We start from the raw sequence: 19,241 nt of genomic DNA on the forward strand, positions 1-19,241 counted from the left end.
GGGGAGCTCGTGAGACCAGTTTGACCTGGGGCAGCAGAGCCAGCTGCCCAGGTCACAGAGAAGTCAAAGGAAAGCACATGTACTGTGAGGCCCGTATTTGCTCCATTATAGCCTATGTGAGGGCAATGACAAGATGGCCACCGCTTCCAAAATGGAACCCGCGAAGTAACGTAACACAACGTGTACACAGTGCATTCATAGCTAGAACGATATATGAAGCACTCGTACATGCCGCATTAACCATTTGCGGTTTGCTAATACCAGGATAGACAGTGGTGGGGCCCTGTCCCCTACGCGGTAACAGAGATTAAAGTACGACAGACCCTCCTTTTGCCCTTACATAGGCAATCACTATACTCATCTTAATCCGAGTCTAGGTCAATGTTCACAAAGTCATGGAGATGTTGCTGTAGCATCATCCTATTACTTAGCTCGTCCCTCGATACAGGTTTCCTTACACATAAGGTAGCACAGAGGCCACATATCGCAGGAGCACACTGTATGCACAGACAGAACAGGAAAAGAATGGCTAAGATCATTCCAATGACCATTAGAACTTTCCAACCCCAGGCAGATATCAATTCCCAGAACCACCCCACCAGTGACCAATCTCCTTTATCCACGTGTATGGATTCAGATATTTTGTGGAGATTGGAGATGGCTTGATAGACTGTTGGAGCGTTGTCTGGTATGAAAATGCAACAACTGGATTGGATAACCTTACATACCCCACCGCGGTCTGCAAGAATAATGTCTAGAACCATGCGGTTCTGCAAAGTCATAAGGCGATCCGCTTGGAGCTCAGCGGTCAGATTACCAAGGGCACCAGCCGTTACATTAACAGTGGATTCAACCACACGAGTCAGTTGTCTCAGGTTCCTACTATTTACCATAGGTCCCCAAAACGGCAGGAAACCCAAGAAGAAGTCTCCCGCTTCCTGACCGGCAGTATCTTCCTTACTAATCATGCCCCTCACAACTCTGGTCTTGTGATAGTCAGCGGCAGCAGTAAATGTTGGCGGTAGCAAGTTCGCAATATAACATGTGCCCGAGAAATCAGGGGGCAGCCATGTGTATGCTCGGTCATTGCAGATGAAATATGTACCCTTGGCAGCTAAAAACGCAGGGGAAAACTGTGACGGGAAAGTGTACGTTTCAGTACAGTCACTTCTTCCCAGTTGAGCTCTAGGATTCTGACCATTACCCTGTAAGCAGAACCGACCCATGTGGGGTACGACCCAGATTGGAGATGAGATTTTTCGCTGTCTTTCACCCAGACTAATACTATACCCCGTCGCGTTCCACCCTACATAAGCTCTCAGCTCTTCTTTGGGAATGGATGAGTATGCATCAATATCCCTACTCATATCGGCAATTCCTCTCACTAAGGCTTTATTATTTGTACCAGGTCTGATGGAACGCGGTTGTCGCGGGGAGTAGGCATCTAGAGCGTAGAGGAACATGGTCTGGAATGCCCATGACGATCCATTGTAACTAAATGGCAGCACCAAATAAGGAATACCCTTGTTAATGGTATGTGGCATTAACCCACGGACCCAGCAATTGGTTGTATTCATTACTAGTTGGTGCTGGTGCACGAGCTGGATAAACGAGTTATTTACAAATTCTGATCGTCTGGTTTGTTCGTGCTCAGGCAGAGGGTGAAAAGAGTGAGAGGAGGTAGTAGAAAGAGGTATAGGCTGTACAGTGGGCGCAATGGTCTTTTGGGAGGAGAAAAACACAAATCCTACGATGAACATTATTATACTACACAGTGTAAATAGGCACAAAAATACAAAACATTTACTTTTTACAATTCTACACATCCTTGCTTTAAAGTTCATTTCTTCAACGGGTCTCTCCATCTTAAAAAACTCCATCCTCTAATCGGGCCGCTTGCGGCGGATGAGTTTCTTCTGCTAAGGAGTATGCCTGTCAGTCCAGGGAAACGCCCTAGACCAACCAGAACCGTTGACCTAACGTCTTCAGCCTGTACCCCAAAGTCTTGGCACCGCGACCCTGCGGCTGAACCCGGATGGTGGTTCGAAAAACAAAAATCAAGAAAGTCCTTCAGATGGGAGAGCCAAAATGGCAAAAAGGAAATAGTAAGGAAATCTTTATTTGTCCATGGGCCTTGGTCTCAAATTATAGCGGAGACGGCCAGGTGCTGTTTGGTCTTGGAACAAAAGTTCAGGCTCTGTGGTGTCCAATCGATTTGATGGTGGCACAGCTTCTTGCAGAATATTGTCACTCTTTTGGTCTGAAACTGTGCCTTTTATGCGTGCATCACTGAATGGTACAAAACGAGGTACAGTGTCTGTCTCAGAGTCGGCAATACCCTCCTGGACCCACCGGTCATATGGCAGGGGCAAGGGAACTACCTTGCAGTGGGTGCCGTGGATCCAGCGTTTCTTCCCCTTCACTCGCACCGCTGATCTTGTTGATAAAAGGACAAGGTGAGGGCCGATCCAGCGAGGCTCGTCGTTGCTCTTGCGCTGGAAGTTTCTAATCAGCACCCATGTGCCAGGGTCGATAGGGTGTCCAGGAGTTTCAGAAGCTTGAGGAAGAGTATCATGTACCTGTTGGTGCAAAACACGCAGTTTAACAGTCAAATCATACAGGTAATCGAGTAGTACTGGATGCTCGATCTCACTAAATTTCGCCGGTCTTGGCACGCCCCATACATTAGCCGGGCGGCCAAAGACGACCTCATAGGGACTAAGTCCCACTCGTGAGTGTATGGTCATTCTGGTGGACAGGAGTGCTAAGGGCAGGGCGTCAGGCCATTTAAGACCGGTGCTTGCCTGGATTTTGGCCAGCTTGAGCTTTAAGGCTCCATTGTAGCGTTCTACTAATCCAGCTGATTGGGGGTGATTTGCGGCGTGGAACTTTTGCTTTATACCTAGCCCTTCACACACATTCTTCATCACTTTACCCACAAACTCACTTCCATTATCACACCACACCATTCTTGGCATTCCAAACCTAGGGAAGAATTCTTTCACAAGGGCTTTGGCTGTGGATAGGGCAGTGTTATCTTTCAGAGGATAGGCCTCTACCCATTTGGAGAAAGCACAAACAACCACCAACACATATTTCAGGTTGTTGCACCTTTCCATGTGGATAAAGTCCAGCTGCAAAACTTCAAATGGGTATGATGGGGGTGCAAAATGACCAGCTGGAGTTGGGGTTCCCCTACCAGGGTTGTATTTCAAGCATACCATGCAATTCTTGACCACATTCTCTGCACACTTGGGAATCCCAGCATTCTGCCATACTGGAGCCAACAACTTACAAATTCCTTTCGTACTGATATGTGCCATCCCATGTGCCATTGTAACTACTGGAAGCACATATGCATCGGGCAACAACCATCGCCTATGTTCTGTCAGATCAATCCAACAACCATTCTCATCTAACTTACCCATACTTTCTCTCCACTTGCTTAATTCTTTCTCTGTAGCTTCAGCTTGAAGCGACTTCACACTCTCTATTGTGTTTTCACACATCCCAACATCATCAACCCATCTTGCGGGGCCTGCAACATACATTCTAGTCTTCACATTCTGTGCTGTTTCTTTCGCGATCTCATCAGCAAATGCATTCCCACGTCCAACATCATCTGTGATTTTCCTGTGCGCACTGCATTTCATAATCGCAACTTGCAACGGTAGGGTCAGTGACTCAAGGAGATCATTCACCAATTTGCCATTCTGAATTTTAGCTCCATGTGACGTCAGGAACCCACGTTCCTTCCACAGTCGTCCAAAATTGTGAGCCACGCCGAAGGCGTACTGGCTATCCGTGTAAATATTCACTCTCATTCCTTCAGACAACACGCACTCTCTCGTGAGGGCGATTAATTCTGCTGCTTGGGCCGAATTATGTGGCACTCGTGCAGTTTCCACGACCGTGTGTAACGTCGTGATAGCATATGCAGCAGTCGTATCACCATTAGGGAGCTTGAAACATGAACCATCCACCCATAAAGTACCATCACACTCAGTCAGGGGAGTATCTTTTAGATCTACTCTCCCTTTCGTCTCTTCTTCTGTTCTGAACAGACAGTCATGTTGCTCATTCTCATCTAGGTCTGCTGGATTTGGCAATAACGTAGCTGGATTCAGCGTATTGCATCTCTTTATGTGTATGTGATTTGCTAACAGTGTGAGCTCATAGCCTGATAATCGCACACTAGTCAAGTGTTGTGTCTTGGTTCTGTTTAATAATGTGTCTACAGCATGTGGAACCATAACGATCAATGTGTTGTCCATTACCAGACCAGCAGATTGTCGGATAGACATAGCTGCAGCAGCTGTCGCTCTCAGACAGCTTGGCAATGCCCTTGCTACAGGGTCCAAGGTTGATGAAAAATATGCGCATGGGCACGGTCTGTCACCAAAAGGCTGTGTTAACACTGATAATGCGCAACCATCTTTCTCGTGAACATACAATGTAAAAGGCTTGCTGTATTCAGGAGTACCCAACACAGGTGCTGAACACAATGCATTGCGCAATTCCACAAAACTTTTCTGGCACTCTTCAGACCATGGGATAGGATTCGGTGTGTCTTTGCATGTTAAGGCTAACAAAGGTTTTACCAACAAGGAAAAATTTGGGATCCAGTGCCTACAGTATGAGGTAATGCCCAAGAAAGCACGCACTTCTCTCTGTGTTCTTGGCACACTCAACTGCGCAATGGCTTGAATTCTTTCTGGGGTCAGTTTCCTTCCCTCCTTCGATAAGAGATGACCTAAGTAGGTCACTTCTTGTCGACAATATTGCAGCTTGGAGAGAGACACTTTATGATGGAAAGCAGACAAATGGCGCAACAATGACAATGTGGCTTCTTTACAGATCTTTTCAGTATCCGCAGCGATTAGTAAATCGTCCACGTACTGAATAAGAATAGCGCCACTAGGTAAAACAAGTGCATCAAGCTGCGCTTTCAAAGCTTGACTGTATATGGATGGACTCTCACAGTAGCCCTGGGGAGCGCGTTTGAAGCGGAAGCTTCGGCCTCCCAGACTAAAGCCAAAAATGTCTCTGCTCTCTTCTGCAATTGGGATGCTAAAGAAAGCATTCTTTAAATCGATCACTGAAAACCATGCAGCAGAGGCTGGAATCATCGTTAACAAGGCAGTTATATCAGGGACAACTGGAAACTGTGGCACAACAATCTTATTAACCTCTCTAAGATCAATCACAAATCTGTAAACAGGTGGCTGTGAAGGGTCCGTTCGTTTTAAGACAGGTAAAATCGGACTATTGCACACGTTGCCTCTTGTCTCTTCAATCACACCCTTATTAATCAAATCGCTGACAATGTCTAACAATGCTTTCTGGCCTTCATTAGAGATCTTGTACTGGGGAATACGTGGCAGTCTGACATTAGCCTTTAAAGTTACCACGTATGGCGGTATCTCCAAGAGGCCCACATCATTGGGACCAGTAGCCCAAAGGACATCCGGAAGGGATGACAATTCAGGCGGCATTGTATTTTTAGACAAGTACATCGGGGAAATCACTTCCCTGCCTAATGTAAGTTGTACCCCTGATGGTGAACAATACAGTGTAGCATGTAATCTTTTCAACAAATCTAATCCTAGCAAATTCTCACCACAACCTGTTGTTAGAATCAGGGGTGCTTTCAGCTCGCAAGGTCCAATAGAAAGTGACATGGGACTAGAAATCGGGTTTCTAACTGGGGCGCCAGAAAAACCTACTGAAACATTTATATCGCCAGACAAAGGTGCGCCAGGGAGTTTTGAATGCATGATTGAACTCTTTGCAGCACCAGTGTCTAGCAGAAAGGGCTCCGTTACATTTGCTGTAGTCACCTCAACATACGGTCTGCTCTGATCCACTGGCACTGAAACAACTCCCTCTCTCTGTCTACGGCTGTCCTAGTAATCATTATTTCCTGCATCGCCGTCCTCTGCATAATAATCATTATTGTAGTACTGAGCTGTATTACTAGTTGTGTTAGCTTGCTGGTCAAAACTATTGATGGTATTTTGAGGCGGCAGAGGACGCGCGTTCTGGGGAGCATTTCCACGCCCTCTGCCTCTAGGAGCTTGCTGACCACCCCTACCTCTTGTGCCATAAGCATTACCGTTCAGCTGCATTAATTTAGGGCAACTATATTTAAAATGACCTTCCTCTTTGCAGTATGAACATTGGTTGGGACCTACAGGGACACGTGGTTGATAATACCCATTCATTTGCTGATTGTTCTGAAATTGTTGGGGTTGGTGATAGACACCTTGGGGCTGCCTATAATTATTCTGACCTCCACGTGGCGGATAGGCCTGCTGCAAGAGGACCTTTGTCTTTAATTCCTTCGTTTTCTTATCTGTTCTATCTTTTTCATCTTTATCTCTGTTCTCGTAATACTGTGCAGTAGCCAGTATTTGCGCTGAAGAGGAAACAGCCCAAGAACTTTCTGAATCTTTTAACTTTTTACACAGGTCAGGAAGTAAATTCTGCACAAACTTATCCACAAATAACCGTTGGCCACCCTCAGTACTCATATCTTGCCCACTGTGATCAATAAACGTTTCTTCAAACCTGGTAAAGAAGTCTGACACTGTTTCATCTTTCTTCTGCTTGCATGCAGATAGCTTGTCCCAATTTACGCGCATCGCGGGCATAATTGTCTTCATATACGTGATGATTCTACCAGGGAGTTCTGCTATTAAAGGCTCAGGTTTTGCGCCACCAGTTTGTCTAGCGTCAGCGGCAATAATATCAGCCCATGTAGCACCTAGTTCTGCATCGTGATCTGCATTACGAATTGATCCCCATAGGGGCTGTGGAACAACATTACCAAACAACATGTCTATGTCGGCCAGATTCATAACGCATGACCCTGCCGTCTGTGACAACTCTTTATAATATCCTGCAGGGTTTTTACGGGGATCAGGCAATGTCTGCTTAAGCGCTAACACCTCAGAACGCTTCCATGGAACATGCACCCAAACACGCTGGAAATGCGCTGGCACAGCAGCGATACCGGCACCGGCGTCAGCTGCAACTGCTTCCTTCCATACCGGGGGAACTTCTCTCATGGGGTATTGTCGCACTTTTACCTTCTTCCCCACAAGGACATCTTGTTCAAATAATGAATGTTGACAATCAGCATTCCTGAAGGATAATACAACCGCAACTGCTTTATCTACCTCGCGATCCACAATTGTACCAGTTCCAAAATCGAACCTCACTCTACACAACTCCTGCGGGCTCGGGTCTTTACCACTATCCTCCAATTCTTCACAGAGAATTTCGCACATTTTCTCAAACACATATCTCTGTTTTGGGGCATCCCATTGATGGAAAACGTTGACAACTGATTCCACATCATACAGTGAAGGGAAAACAATCCATCTATGCGCCATGCGATCTATTACCTTTTTCTCATCGGGGTTAGGCAATTGACTGCGCAATTGCTTACGCTGTAAACCAGGAGTCGCACCAGATGACTCAAAGAGAGGAGACATTAATGTAGTAACCACATTAGCTAAGCGCTGTCGCGCTGAAGGAGAAGCTGAGGCGAAAACAGGGGGATAAACAGAGGGTCGAAAAGAGGATGCAGAAACAGGTACTGGAGTGGTGCAAGGAAGAGTATCAGGGGAGGCAGTCAATATGCTAGGCAAAGTCGCAGGAAGCGCGGGGGCAGTTGGAAACACAACTGGCGACCCTTGAGAAGGCTGCGCTATAGGAATAGGAGCCGGCTGCAAAGCAGCTGGCGGTAGTGGCAAGGCTTGCAGTATATTGACTGGAGGTGGCATATTCACAAGCTGGGGAGGCGCCGTGGCATTTTGAGCATACGGGGGTGGCGAACTCAACAAATGCGACATCAGGGGATCTTTCTCCTTTTTTTCTAACTCATTCTGTTTAGAGTGCGGTAAAGCTGGGTAACATTTGTCGACCCCTAACTTATGCTGCCTGTGCAATTGCTCATTCATCTGCTCCTCCTCATTGTCTTTGAATTGTACAGCTGCTTGCATTATTGTCATACCTTTCTCTCTCTTATTCTTTTTCGCTAGCTTAATTTCCTTCTGTTTGGCTTCCTTTCGCCATAAGCGGAAAGAATCAAACATCGCCGGCCGGGCTTTCTTTTTAAACAATTTAATTTCCAAATTATCTAAAATATCGGTATCGAAACTACCATTTTGGGGCCATTTTAAAACACTGTCTTTTCTGGTGTAGTGGATCCACACTTCGTTATATGCAATAGGGCCTACTCCATGTTTTACATAGAGCTCATAAGTTGGAGTTCCAACCGGAGGAACCGGACATGATTCCTCCAGCTGGAAATCTCTTCCACAACCCAAACAAAATATTCTACCAAATATTCTAGAACCAGGCATCTTCGCTCACTAGTCTAGATCTAAACGTCAGAGGATTATCGATTACGATAGTCTCGTGAATACACGAGTCCTCTGGCTTTGGCGTTTGCAAACTCCAAATTTCCAAATCAAAACGATCCCGAGGGATACCAAACAAATGGGAGACGCTCCACTTATACTTAACTGAATATTGCTGATCGATGGCGTCACCAGAAGACTCTCTCGATTGTTTCGCTCTCTCAAAACTCGTCAAGGGTCCAAAACAGGTCGATTAATCAGGGCAGCAGTCCTTCGTAGCCGTCGGGACGCGGAGAACCTCACAGAAAAGACTTTCGGACCACGTCGACATGCAGGGGTCGATGAAGTGGCGGCCTTCCTCCAGAATTTCCACATGAAGCTCCTCACGAACCTCTGGCTTGGACCGGTACCGCTGAAATCGTCCCGAGTTGGGCGCCAAACTGAAGTACTGGGTATTTTAGACCCAGCGGTGCAGGGGCACACACCCTATGACTTCTGGGTTCACCCTGTTCCAGACCTACAGAAACACAAAGTCTTCTAGGTGAAGTCAAAGATTCATTTATTGGCTGCAGACCAATTACAGGTATCCTAGAAGTACAACAGCGTGTATGTTCTCAGGAGACTGCTGAAAATCATAGAAACGGACTTCATCTTAAATACACTTTTTCCTGCCTCAAGCATACATTCCTAGGTTTTATGATACGGCCATCACAAGTATACATTACAAACGAAAAAGCAGAGTCATGATGACCATCCCACATTCCAGTTCGGCCAGCCCACAATGATTTACACAGTAAGGTTCAGATCCCACATCGGATATCAATAGGCCCCCCAATAAACATGAGCATCTCCTGTTTTGGGAAACAAGTCGTAAAGCAGGAACAGTCAGGTGTGAAAGAGATTAGCCGGGGGCTCGTGTAGAATGAAAGGGTTTTATGATGGGTCAAGCCCTGATGCTAATCACAGGTGGACAGAGGAAGGGGAGCTCGTGAGACCAGTTTGACCTGGGGCAGCAGAGCCAGCTGCCCAGGTCACAGAGAAGTCAAAGGAAAGCACATGTACTGTGAGGCCCGTATTTGCTCCATTATAGCCTATGTGAGGGCAATGACAAGATGGCCACCGCTTCCAAAATGGAACCCGCGAAGTAACGTAACACAACGTGTACACAGTGCATTCATAGCTAGAACGATATATAAAGCACTCGTACATGCCGCATTAACCATTTGCGGTTTGCTAATACCAGGATAGACCGTGGTGGGGCCCTGTCCCCTACGCGGTAACAGAGATTAAAGTACGACAGACTTCTGCAGGATAAGCATACTCAGGATCATCAGGCAAACCACCAGCAGTAGATGGCACAGGCGGATCAGTAACTGTAAGCATCTCAATGGAAACCTCAGGCACGATGATAGAGGGTGGCATCACAACAGAGTTTCTCAGCATCGAAGGGCAGGAAACCGAAGGTGTCATACTATGGAGAATCGGCCACCCTGTGTAGCTTGACATTCTCAATTGAAATGTACCTGTTACCATTGCGACCAGGAAGTGGGGGTAAAACAACTGTACGTGTACCCAATACTCCAAGCACCGGGACTGGTGCACGATAAGAGGGGCCAAACTCCTTCTTGTTCTCCACCTTCTCACGGACCAGATCACCAACTCGAGGTAGCCAGCCGACTACCGGAATCTGGAGCGCTTCCTCGGATGTAGAGGGCACGTGTTCCTTTGCTAGAGTGTCTCTTGCTTCTTGTAGATTCTGCAATACAGCACAGTGGTCATCTAGGTCAAAAGGCGCGGCAGCCGCCGCCATGTCTAGACCGTCAAGGTCCGGAACAAACATTCTCACTCCAAAGAGCATCATGTAAGGGGTCCTCCAACCCAGAGACCTTCTAGGGAGGTTATTAAGTGCACGTTGGACGTTGGACGTCATACAAGTGGGCAAGCCAGTTCCGGCCTGTACCTAATACCTTGGCTGTCAACGATTGCTTTAGGTCACGTTCCACAACACTATTGCCCTCAGGCCGGTATGGAGACGAAAATTTGACTTGGACCCCCAAACTTCTCATCGCTTCTTTGTACGCCTTAGAGGCGAACGCCGGGCCCTGATCAGAGTGAAGGGTACCACATGCAAAACTCCCTATAAAGACACGCAATGCTTTGATGACAGTCCTGGCATCAGCACTCCTTTGTGGCCACACCCACAGAAAACGTGTGCACGAATCCACTGCAACCAAGATGTACTTGTACGCAGTATCAGAGGTAAAAGGACCGCAGTGATCTAAATGAACACACGCAAGTGGTTGATTAGATATATGCAGCTGCGTTGGAGGTGGACGCGCAACAGAAGAAGGTTTAATCTGCTGGCAAATGTCACAACTAAGTACATAAGCCCGCGCTTGTTTATACAAACCGTACCACCAGTAACGTTGCTGTAAAAGAGACACAGTTGCTGACACTCCAGCATGCGCAGACGCAACACCTTCGTGGGCAGCCGTTATCAAATTTGGTCTGCAGTCCGCGTTGGGAATCAATCTATCACCAACGTTGTTAATCCTCACTAACGGGACGTTATCAGGACTTAAGTGATAATGGTATCGAGAAGGGAAACCTCTAGGGAAGCCTGTCCCTGTCTCAGAAGCAGCAATAGCTGCCAAGATGTCAGCATCAATCTTAGATTTTGATCTTGTAACTGCTGCTACTAAATATGTCGCCACTGCGGTTTTAGCTGCCTCGTCAGCCAAACTGTTACCGACAGCATGGACACCAACTCGTTGGTGACCAAGAGTGTGAATTACATTCACAAGTGGCAGACTCCCTTTAAGTTCTGCCACCCGAGCCCAAAGCGTTTTATGCTTCACTGTGCCACCTTTGGAATCTCGAAAACCATTCATAATCCAAAAAAGCAAATTGTCGTTGTAAGATTGAACACAATAGTAAGAATCACTCACTATAAGAGTAGTGACCCTGTGATCAGCAAACTCAAGTGCAAGCACTAGAGCATGAAGTTCCGCCAACTGCGCGGTACAATCACCCAATGACTCCGTATGCACTGCATCAGATTGGAACTCTCCATTTACGAAAGTACCGACTACAATTGCGCAAGCCGCTGAATAAGCGTGCCTTGATCCAGTTGCGGGTTGCGCCGACCCGTCAGTGTATATGACACAATGGTATTCCTCGATAGGGCGCAATGACAGAGGAGCAGGATGAACAAATTCATACTCCAAACTCTCCTGAGTCTGCAACGCCGCGTCAAAGATGTATTCGACGTCAGGCGAAGCTAAGGAGGTCGCCCATTGTATCCAACTTGGATGCAAAGCCTTAGAATTTGGTACACTAGCTTTAGTGACTGCTTCGAGAGCAGGAAACGGTGTTACCACTAGCATGCGCTTTCCTTGTGATAGCGCTCATTCTTTCAGGATCGCCATCTGAACTGCTGTCAAGACTTTTTCAACAGTGGAAAATCGCAGCTCAGCCGAAGTGTACAGATGAGATTTGTAAGCAATGGGGACTGTGTCGCCCTCATTGAACGTTAAGTACGTGAAACCTTCCGCGCCTGGAACAATTCTAATGACCAGGTTGGTGTGGTTATCACGAGTTTTTAAATACTTAGCAGTAAGAAGATCAGTCTGCAAAGAATACAATGCAGATGAATGCTCTGACAGCCAGCAAGATCTGGTAAAAGTTGGTTGTACCAAGGCATAAAGCGTCTTGATATGCTGGGCATAATCACGAATGTAGGAACGACCGAAATTCAGAAAGCCCAGTAATGATTGTAGTTTTTTCAGTGTCGTAGGGATACGAAGGCGTGCGCATTTCTCAAGGAAGTGCGGTGCCAAGCCTCGACCCCCATTATTGAGTTCGTACCCCAAGAACAACACTGTGAACTCAGCAATGTGGGACTTCTTAAAGTTAAACTTGTAACCGAAGTCTGCAAACATAGTAACTATGTTATCCACACGAGCTAGGTGTGGAAGCAACTTGTCGTCAGTCAGATAGATGTCATCAACATACGAGTACGCCTCCGGGTCTACCATCTCCAATAGAGAGACCACTCGAGCAGAAAAAACACCAGGGCTGTTTTTATAGCCCATCGGGAGCCTCTTAAACAATTTTTGTTTTCCACCCGAGGTAAATGCCGTCCACTCATAACTATGAGGGGCTAGGTTATGGCAATAAAAGCCATTTGATAAGTCGAGCGTGGTTTTGAAACGTTTTCTCACAAGACTATCGACGAGAGCCGAACTATGAGTATTTTGTACCGCCCACGTCCGGCAATGCCAGTTTAAATGCCGGTAATCCAAAACTAGGCAGTACGACCCGTCAGGCTTCGTCACAGTGAATAAAGGATTATTCATGGGTGACACACATGTCTCAATCACTCCTTGATATTCCAATTGTTCAAGGATGGACGCGACGTGAGGTCTTGCCTCGCGACGCATGGGGTATTGGGGTTGAGGCTGGGGATCGGACCGCAATGGAATCTCATGATTGGGAGAACATTTATCCCAGCCAACCTGATTACGATATAACGCAGGTGCAAGCACCTGTGCCCACTCCCCGGCTAACCTATTAGACTCATCCGTGGGCACTGCGTGCCCAAAGGAAGGAAGAATGACTTCCTCTCCCCTTGGAGCGTCCAAAATGAAAGCCGGAGGCCAATCTTTTTCCGCCAAAAGAATATCATAGGTGGTCGTAAGATTGTCCCAAAAAACCACCTTAATTTTGCGTTGTATGTCACCCTCAATATTAAGGACTATTTCAAATAATCTTTCTGGGGGAGCTATGCGAGTATCAGCAGTTTCAACTGTCACATAAATGTCAGTTGCTGTCGCCTCCAGAAATGGACGCAATGCTTGCCGCACTACTGTAACTTCCGCCGCGCTGTCTAGCAGCGTTAGTGCACATGTCAGGTTCCGAAGCTGTGTCCATACCATCTGAGGCATATCTCGCTGAGATAGCAGCAGCTTTCTTTTTCTGAAATGGTGAACGTTGTCTGGCAGTGTCCTCCTGCTTGCCTTTACCGTCAGTCTGGCGGGGCTGGTCACGACCTTGAGCACCACGTCCTCTCCCACGCTCTTCACCACCAGTGTGCGAAGTCGATGTTTCCTGTGAAGAACGAGGAGAGCGTTGTTCAGAAACCTGAAACCTATCAGGTGACTTAATACGAGTACGATCGCGCAAATCATAAGTGCGCTCACTATACGACTGTACGGGTGAGGCAGAACGAGAAACCTGTTTCTGTTGCTGTTTTTCTTGTTTTTTGGCTCGCCAACTTTGTTTAGGAAAGTTGGGCTTTTCGTCTTTTCTAGACGAACTCACCTTAGTTTGCTGTACTACATCAGGAATTTTGATGGTGGATTTCACGCCTAAGGCACTTCGTCCAACCATCCTGTAGGCTTTTGCAATAATTTTTGCAAACTCCCTTGGTTTATCGGCATCATCCACAAGTTCCAGCATATTACCAACTTGGAACTGCATGGCATCTCCTTTGAGGTTGCCCATTACCATGGAACAAACCACATCGAAACTGTCGACAAGCCGTAATCCTAACTCAATAGCTGCCTCCGCACCATGACTGTCTTGGACTTTCTTGATGACGGAGGGTAGTACAGACATAGACGGAGTGCCGTAGCACTTCGAATAGGTCGCAGCAAAGACTTTACCCCAATTGTCACAATCAACAATATCAGGGACTAAGTCCTTCGGCAAAGTAATGGTGAGTATCCTGTGTTTATCCACAGGTGTAGTGTTTGGAAACACGGCTTCTAATTGATCAAATTTTTCCGCAAGCCAGTAAGGAAATTCATCCTTACTGAGGGGGCGCTTGCCGACAACCGCATTAACCATAACAGGGCTTATCACCACCGCGTGATGGTGATCCGTCCCGTGCCCAGCAACCGCAGGTGCTCCCACCTGTACTGTGCGTGACACATACTGCACTAAAGCCCTATGGACCGTAATCAGGGCTGTGTGCAGTGTTCGTAATTCACCCACTCCCACCGTTAGGTAGCGTGGGTGTGGAGTATATCCGGCCAGTACCGGCCAAGTGGCCCCTGCAATTGCCAACGGGCCCATTCTCGCTGGTACGACCTCATGGGGGAGGGCGCCATTAAACCAAATAGTATGCTGCCAAGCAGAAATAGGTATTTCTAGCGTCCTATATGGGGCATAAACCGCAGGCACAGGCGTGGCTGTATATTCATGGAACAAATTATCGTCCGTATCCACCTCCTCAAAGGTCACCCAAGAGTAAAACAACTCATAAGGGTAGGTGGCATCAGCACTGACCACAAAGACCACAGCCATCCCGTCATCAGGTACCCCATAAGCCCTCAAATGAGTGCGCAGAGGAACCCGACTATGAGCGGGAATATTAACCGCCATAAGGACACACTAAAGAGCAACAACGATATCTACAGTAGCACTTGGGCTCAAAAGTTGTAACCTTTTTAATTATCAAGCTTGAATGAACCTTCAGTCAAAACCTAGGTAGGCTAAACCGTCACTCATGTTATCCGGAAATGAGAGTGAGGGTAGTTGTGGACTAACACAAGTACTACTAAAGCGTCTCAGATCATAAGACCAAACGTTAGGTGCGCCATGTTGCAGGGATTCTGCTTATGCACAGAACTATGCGCAGGAGACCAGGACCTCAGAGAATTGTGGTGTACCAGAAACTCCCCTCAGAACCAAGAACCCCTTATCCGACTAGCTTAGTATCCCATTCGTTAGCCTAGATCTAGCTAGGCGGTCCCAATGTATAGACAAACCAGAACAAGCGACTTAGATATTTCTCAGGAGTGGTGGGAATCCGAAATACCTGTTCGTATCTATTTGTTAGTCCACAACAGAATAATACAGACACGGTAAAGTTTAAAGAGTTTATTTTATAAACCTCGCGTCCTAAGATGCAGTACTGTGGCTAACACTAGCAGACTAACAGTACAGATCAGAACCATAAGCATTGATACAATACCATATAAAATGAAAGGAGCAATCATACTAATAATGACAGTGGTATACAGCCACACTCCTTTCTCTAGAATCTAATACATTATTATTAGACTATTAGAAGGTCTCTTAGGTTAACAGGGGGGACCCCATACCGTATAGATCAGCTTAGTAGAATCACATCAAAGGATCAGCAGGCTCTCTCATGCATCAGCTCTTCTGTTCGAATGTATGCAAACCCAAACTGTTCTGCAATATTAAAGACGCTTGTCCTTCAGATATTGGCAGCTGCATGTATGATATGTCTAAAAAGTGGTACGATCAATCTAATCACAACACTCTGTACCTTCTAGTGACCCAGACTCGTTCTTTACATGATGTACAGACCAAGGGCACATTTCACTGTTAAGAATGTGAAACAACAGTTTGTTATCCTGTAAGGCAAAGTAGAGTCAGCATTTCTAAAACGAATAACACATAACAACAGTGTCATGTGCAGCGCAGCAGAAACGACAAGCTGGCTGGCTAACAATTATCTCGGTTATGCTAACTTAGTGTTGTAAATAGGGCGTGGCTTAATCCATCCTACAGTTCTATGGATCTAAAGCAGCTCTGCTGACCTGGTTACCTGGCTCTACAGCAGCTCTGCTGACCTGGTTCTCAGGCTCTAAAGTAGCTCTGCTGACCTGGTTCTCTGGCTCTAGAGCAGCTCTGCTGACCTGGTTCTCTGGCTCTACAACAGCTCAGCTGACCTGGTTCTCTGGCTCTAAAGCCGCTCTGCTGACCCGGTTCTATGGCTCTAAAGCAGTTGTGCTGACCTGGTTCTCCAGCTCAAAAGCAGCTCTGCTGACCTGGTCCCTTGGCTCTAAAGCAGCTCTGCTGACCTGGTCATATCCCTCTAAAGCAGCTCTGCTGACCTGGTTCTCTGGCTCTAAAGCAGCTCTGCGGACCCGGTTCTATGGCTTTAAAGCAGTTCTGATGACATGGTTCTCTGGCTCTAGAGCAGCTCTGCTGACCTGGTGCTCTCCCTCTAGAGCAGCTCTGCTGACCTGGTTATATCCCTCTAAAGCAGCTCTACTGACCTGGTTTCTCTGGCTCTACAGCAGCTCTGCTGACCTGGTTGTCTGGCTCTACAGCAGCTCTGCTGACCTGGTTGTCTGGCTCTAGAGCAGCTCTGCTGACCTGGTTCTTAGGCTCTAGAGAAGCTCTGATGACCTGGTTCTCAGGCTCTAAAGCAGCTCTGCTGACCTGGTTCTCTGGCTCTAAAGCAGCTCTGCTGGCCTGGTTCTCTGGCTCTACAGCAGCTCTGCTGACCTGATTCTCTGGCTCTAAAGCAGCTCTACTGACCTGGTTTCTCTGGCTCTACAGCAGCTCTGCTGACCTGATTCTCTGGCTCTAGAGCAGCTCTGCTGACCTGGTTCTTAGGCTCTAGAGCAGCTCTGCTGACCTGGTTCTCTGGCTCTAAAGCAGCTCTGCTGATCTGGTTCTCTCCCTCTAGAGCAGCTCTGCTGACCTGGTTCTCTCCCTCTAAAGCAGCTCTGCTGACCTGGTTTCTCTGGCTCTACAGCAGCTCTGCTGACCTGGTTTTCTGGCTCTACAACAGCTCTGCTGATCTGGTTCTCTCCCTATAAAGCAGCTCTGCTAACTTGGTTTCTATGGGTCTACAGCAGCTCTGCTGACCTGATTCTCTGGCTCGAGAGCAGCTCTGCTGACCTGGTCCCTTGGCTCTAAAGCAGCTCTGCTGACTTGCTTCTCTCCCTCTAAAGCAGCTCTGCTGACCTGGTTCTCTCGCTCTAAAGCAGCTCTACTGACCTGGTTTCTCTGGCTCTACAGCAGTTCTGCTGACCTGGTTCTCTGGCTGCAGATCTGCTCTGCTGACCTGGTTTCTCTGGCACTAGAGCAGCTCTGCTGACCTGGTTGTCTGGCTCTAGAGCAGCTCTGCTGACCTGGTTCTTAGGCTCTAGAGAAGCTCTGCTGACCTGGTTCTCTGGCTATAAAGCAGCTCTGCTGACCTGGTTCTCTGGCTCTAACGCAGCTCTGCTGGCCTGGTTCTCTGGCTCTACAGCAGCTCTGCTGACCTCATTCTCTGGCTCTACAGCAGCTCTGCTGATCTGGTTCTCTCTCTCTAAAGCAGCTCTACTGACCTGGTTTCTCTGGCTCTACAGCAGCTCTGCTGACCTGATTCTCTGGCTCTAGAGCAGCTCTGCTGACCTGGTTCTTAGGCTCTAGAGCAGCTCTGCTGACCTGGTTCTCTGGCTCTAAAGCAGCTCTGCTGATCTGGTTCTCTCACTCTAAAGCAGCTCTGCTGACCTGGTTTCTCTGGCTCTACAGCAGCTCTGCTGACCTGGTTCTCTGGCTCTACAACAGCTCTGCTGATCTGGTTCTCTCCCTCTAAAGCAGCTCCGCTAACTTGGTTTCTCTGGGTCTACAGCAGCTCTGCTGACCTGATTCTCTGGCTCTAGAGCAGCTCTGCTAACCTGGTTCTCTGGCTCTAAAGCAGCTCTACTGACCCAGTTTCTCTGGCTCTAGAGCAGCTCTGCTGACCTGGTTCTCTGGCTCTAGAGCAGCTCTGCTGACCTGATTCTCTGGCTCTAGAGCAGCTCTGCTAACCTGGTTCTCTGGCTCTAAAGCAGCTCTACTGACCCAGTTTCACTGGCTCTACAGCAGCTCTGCTGACTTGGTTCTCTGGCTCTAGAGCAGCTCTGCTGACCTGGTTCTTAGGCTCTACAACAGCTCGGCTGACCTGCTTCTCTGGCTCTAAAGCAGCTCGGCTGACCCAGTTCTATGTCTCTAAAGCAGTTCTGCTGACCTGGTTCTATGGGTCTAAAGCAACTCTGCTGACCTGGTTCTCTGGCTCTAGAGCAGCTCTGCTGACCTGGTTCTCAGGCTCTAAAGCAGCTCTGCTGACCTGGTTCTCTGGCTCTAGAGCAGCTCTGCTGACCTGGTTCTCTGGCTCTACAACAGCTCGGCTGACCTGGTTCTCTGGCTCTAAAGCCGCTCGCCTGACCCGGTTCTATGGCTCTAAAGCAGTTGTGCTGACCTGGTTCTCTAGCTCTAGAGCAGCTCTGCTGACCTGGTCCCTTGGCTCTAAAGCAGCTCTGCTGACCTGGTCATATCCCTCTAAAGCAGCTCTGCTGACCTGGTTCTCTGGCTCTAAAGCAGCTCTGCGGACCCGGTTCTATGGCTCTAAAGCACTTCTGATGACATGGTTCTCTGGCTCTAGAGCAGCTCTGCTGACCTGGTGCTCTTCCTCTAGAGCAGCTCTGCTGACCTGGTTATCTCCCTCTAAAGCAGCTCTACTGACCTGGTTATCTCCCTCTAAAGCAGCTCTACTGACCTGGTTTCTCTGGCTCTACAGAAGCTCTGCTGACCTGGTTCTCTGGCTCTAGAGCAGCTCTGCTGACCTGGTTCTTAGGCTCTAGAGAAGCTCTGCTGACCTGGTTCTCTGGCTCAACAGCAGCTCTGCTAACCTGGTTCTCGCCCTCTAAATTAGCTCTGCTGACCTGGTTTCTCTGGCTCTACAGCAGCTCTGCTGACCTCGTTCTTTCTCTCTAAAGCAGCTCTGCTGACCTGGTTCTTAGGCTCTAGAGCGGCTCTGCTGACCTTGTTCTCTGGCTCTAAAGCAGCTCTGCTGATCTGGTTCTCTCCCTCTAAAGCAGCTCTGCTGACCTGGTTTCTCTGGCTCTACAGCAGCTCTGCTGAGCTGCTTCTCTGGCTCTAGAGCAGCTCTGCTGACCTAGTTCTTAGGTTCTAGAGCAGCTCTGCTTACCTGGTTCTCTGGCTCTACAACAGCTCTGCTGACCTGTTTCTCTGGCTCTAAAGCAGCTCTATTGACCCGGTTCTATTGCTCTAAAGCAGTTCTGCTGACCTGGTTCTCTGGCTCAGGTGCAGCTCTGCTGACATGGTCCCTTTGCTCTA

Source organism: Triturus cristatus, chromosome 1_1 (assembly GCF_964204655.1).
Source record: "Triturus cristatus chromosome 1_1, aTriCri1.1, whole genome shotgun sequence".
Taxonomy (NCBI): Eukaryota; Metazoa; Chordata; class Amphibia; order Caudata; family Salamandridae; genus Triturus; species Triturus cristatus.